The sequence below is a fragment of the Equus przewalskii genome, chromosome 5 (assembly GCF_037783145.1).
Source record: "Equus przewalskii isolate Varuska chromosome 5, EquPr2, whole genome shotgun sequence".
NCBI lineage: Eukaryota > Metazoa > Chordata > Mammalia > Perissodactyla > Equidae > Equus > Equus przewalskii.
This window is the reverse complement of record NC_091835.1, coordinates 37,739,790-37,744,384: the sequence shown is the minus strand read 5'-3', so window position 1 is coordinate 37,744,384 and position 4,595 is coordinate 37,739,790. Positions and strand designations below refer to the sequence as shown.

Genomic DNA, 4,595 nt, shown 5'->3' with positions numbered 1-4,595 from the left:
AGATGGAAATGTGCAACCATTTTGAAAAACAGTTTAATATTATCTAAAGTAAAGTAAAGTAGCAGATAATCATTCCCAAGGAACAAGGAATTCTACTCTTGGGTGTTTTTTCTACAGAAACTAGTGAAGGTCTTGGGATTATATTCACCAGGATACATGTAAAGAATGTTCCTTGTTGCCATTTTCATTAAAGCCCCAAAAAACAGGAAACACTTCAGATGTCCATTTAAAGAATTAATTTAATTACTATTGCAGTAATTAAAATTAATGATCTATGTAGCTACATTTGACAACAAAATTGGATCTCACAAACATAATATTAAAGAAAGTCACCATATATATAATTTTTATATATAATTATATATAAATAATTTTATTTGTCTAGATTTTGTTTTTCTGGTTTTTCTTTATATTTTGAGCACATTATTAAAAAATTTGTTCTAACTTTATGCATTATATATTCAGAAGAGTGGTAAATGTCAGGAGGAGGTACAGTTGATGCAAAGGCATGAAGTGGAAAAAGCAAGGTATGTAGCTAATCATGTCAAATTATTTTAGCAATTGCCAAATCTAATTTTATTTTTTCCCAAATAAATCACCTTAATACATACTAGAGGTTCTCATTATATAAGGATGATTGGTACTGGAAAAAGCTATTTATATAAACTGACATAAAAGAAGGACTAACATTTCATAATAAATGGTGGGGGAGTGGATTTCTCTGGGCTTTATTTTGAAAAATACATCAAAATATTTTTGAAAATAAGTTGATCTTGTACTTAAAATTTAAGCTGCAATTGTGTATATGCAGTAATTATTAGAGTGAGGAAAGAAACAAGTGTTGAGATCTTTGGAGGCCATTACTTTTGAACATCATCTTATAATAGTATGACAGCACAACTGTACCTCACGTTTGACTTTTGTAACATGATCATATAATGTGCCATTTTGCAAGAAAAAAGGAATACTTTCCAGATTTTAGTTTTCCCGAGTGTCACGTAATACTTCATTCTTCAATTCGCTCTCCTTTGAAGCATCTACCAATCTTCTTCATGTCCCCGCTTATTTTCTATATTTAATCATTAACTTGTGTAACTCTGATATTCTCCTTTTTGTCAGTGACTTTGCCTGTGATTTAAACAAATCTCTAATATTACTTTCATGGCTCTCATAAAATCATAAATACTTTGAAAGCAATTTTAATTTGCATAGCACACTACTTTTGCACTATATTATCAAGTTTTAGCATCTGACAGCTAGTGAAAGACAGTTCACATGTTCTTGATGTCATGAGAGAGATAGAGGCTAATGCCAGGTTGGAAGAGAGGGTGAATGGGAGCCAATTTTGTAGACGTCTGTTCTTCAGTGAATAATTCTGCTTAAAATAACGTTTTTAGTGTTTATTGCTTTCTTTCATAACCTCATAACTGCAGTGATTCTGTGGATGAAAGCTTGGAGAATGAGGCCTTTCATCATAACAGGTTAAAGTGAAAGATGCTTTAACACAATTCTTAAGTGATTCTCACAGCTCTCACGTGATGTAGTCAAGACAGATATTATTTCCACTCATCACTTGATTTAGAAAGCTTACATGATTCTTTCAAGGTCCCAGAATTATTGAATAACATAGCTGAGACTTATACCCAAATCTGTTCCTGCACCAAAGTTCTGTTTTATCTAATGTATTATGCTACCTCCTGGTGGTACAAACTTGTATTCACAGGCATCTGGAAACAGTTATATTGTTTCCCTTTCTTACGGATTTGGGAAGATTGAAGATCTGTTTACTTGTCCATCATTACAGTAATTTCTGCTGTATATCAAACATGCTCTTTTTCAATATTTGAATCTTTCTGAACTTATATAATTTTATGCTTTGGACATGTTGGGAGGAGTTAATTATATGAATAGTTAATATCATGGAATGTTTATTTTTATCCCAGGCATTGTACTACGTACCCTAAAAGTTATGGAACTATTATTATTATTCCTACTTTAGTAGTGAAATAAGTAAATCTTGTAAAGTCTATGTAACTTGTCAATATAATGCAGCTAGTATAAGCCAAGCAAAGGCTCACACTCACTTCTCCTACAAAGTCCATCCTAGTAAGCATGAATTACACTTCCTACTATAGTTTACCCTAATTATAATTTTGGTTGAGGCTCTATTCTTTCACTGTCTGTTTACTGTTTCTCCAACACAATATCTTCTGACCACCAAAAGCTTCAGATCTTTTAAAATCATTCTTTGACTGATACCTTGTTCAGGTGTTAATTTGTTAAGCATAACAAACAAATATCTGATTACCCTATGATCTATGAATGTACCACTTTTCCATGATAAGTAATCAAGAGCTTGTTCTGAAGTGTGCACTAATTTTGCCACTCCACTCCTGACAAAGAGATTGACGGTGAAAAAATTCTTCCCTAAATGCTTTAATGCCTAGATCCAAAGAACAGCTCTAGAGCTGCTGTCCAATAGATAGCCATTAATCGTATGTGACTATTTAAATTAATTATAATTAAATAAAATTTTAAAATCTAGCCACATTTCACGTACTCAAGAGTCACATGTGGCTAATGGCTACAATTTTGGGTGCAATGATATAGAATATTTCATCATTGCAGAAAGTTAACTGGACAGGGCTGGTCTAGAATAAAGATAACAGTTTTCTTCCAGATGCTGAGCAAAAGGAATTTCAGCCCATTTGTTCTCAAACAATGAACATCGTATAACTCAATACATTTTAAGGCAATTGTGAACAATAACCCTCTTAACAAAGAAGTATAGACCTTAAGAACCAAGTGAAGCAAGACTGGATATATGATGAGGGTGTTTAAAGAGAACCTTTAAATAGGGGATCAAGTACAGATACCTTTAAAGCAAATAGCAGCACAAGTCTGAAAATGAAAGAAACTTCTGGTGAAGGGTGATTTCTTCCAACTTCTCATTAAAACATCCTGCAACACAGATGACGTGAGAAAAGTTCAGAATGGTACCATTAATTAAATTATAAAATGAATATGTGTCAGAATACGGAAGAAATTTCTACAAATACAGCAACTGATGGAACAGAATTAATCGAGTTCGTTAATGGACAGTAGGTGTTTTACCACCTTAGCCACGATAGATAGACAACTGAGAAGGGACTAAAAAAGTAGCCTTTGAGTACTAATAGCATTAATTCTAATGGGCATCTTTAAAATAAGTATGGAGAAAAGAAGGAGAAACTGCACAGATGAGCAATCCTATGCTAACTTAGGAAATGACATTAGGAATAGTGCAGCAGGCCAGTGAAGATCCCCTACTTGAGAAGAGGATTCCTTTGATTTTTGCACACTAGCTACACCACAACTTTATAGATGCAATAAATCAGTCATAGAATTTTCACAACTGAGGGTAGAATATAGTCCATAGCTCCACCTAAAGAGCTGGAATAAAGAGTTCAGCAAAGAGTCCCTTTGCATCGCTTTTGGTTTGGAGCACCTCCATTCTTAGAGTCCTGACGACAGCAGTAACAGAAGGCTTGGGCCTGTCTACCCTGAATGCTTCTTTCTCCTCTGAACCAAAAACACACTTTGTGATCTTCTTCCACTGGCCTAAGAGGCCACTTAGGTTTACTCATGGAGAGGAGTAGCAGCATTTGGTAATACTGTCAAGTACTAGAAATTAGAATATCACTATATGACCAAACTGCTCTCCAGTTCTGTATTAGAGATAGGTGTTCTAAAAGTTGCCAATTCTTTAATGAAAATGTCCAGAAACTGAGGGCTATACTTTCAAATTTAATGATATTTGGTTGCATAGCAGGATGTATCTCCATCCAAGGATGAGAAAACAGAAAGATATGCATTTTATGAACACATTCCTCTGTGCAGAAGAAAAATAATGTTATGAGAAGAAACAGAAAAAATCTATTACTCTGAAAAATATTTACCTCAGTTAACTCTCCAAATTTGAAAATATATTAAACAATAAGTGTTCAGAGCAGTTGAAATAAAGAGAATAAACAGCAAAAATTTCAAAGATAACTCTGAAAGAAATAACAGAGAGAATTGAATATTATCAGACATCGAACATATTTCAAAACTTAATTTTTCTGATGTGAATCTGACATAAGAGAAAGATAAATGAAACAAAATATGTAATCTATAAATATATATTTTCATGCAAAAGTATTAAATCTGTTTTCTAGATGGTAAAATGAATCAGTGGAGAATAAACACATCACTCACTAAATGTGTTGAACCAAATGGGTCACAATTTTGTGGAAAAATTATTTTATTTTATACTAGACACCAAGATAAATTCTAGGTGAATGAAATATGTATGCATGTATGAATCTAAATGGAATTTTCCATGAATACCAATACTCTGTCTTTAAAAGCTAAAAAAATATTGAATTGTATAATGGGTTAAATGGCTATTTAAGCTCAACATATTTAACTCTATAGACAAAAATAACTAAATTTCAAAATAATAAATACTGAAATATTTTCAGTGAATATTGCAAATAGTAAATACATTGATTATATAAAAATCTCATATAGGACATGAAGGGACTCTGACTGGGACATCAGCAACATCTTGTTTG

The 4,595-nt window shown here is 32.7% G+C and overlaps 1 long non-coding RNA gene across 1 annotated transcript; it reads right to left on the bottom strand.

The window, feature by feature from the left end:
- Positions 1 to 336: 336 nt before the first annotated feature.
- Positions 337 to 4,073, bottom strand: LOC139083686 (uncharacterized). The gene is made up of 3 exons (XR_011540599.1): positions 3,939 to 4,073; positions 2,877 to 2,961; positions 337 to 1,128 (listed from the first exon to the last, which is right to left on the bottom strand). It is a non-coding gene; the product is annotated as an uncharacterized lncRNA (long non-coding RNA).
- Between the last annotated feature and the right edge of the window lie 522 nt (positions 4,074 to 4,595).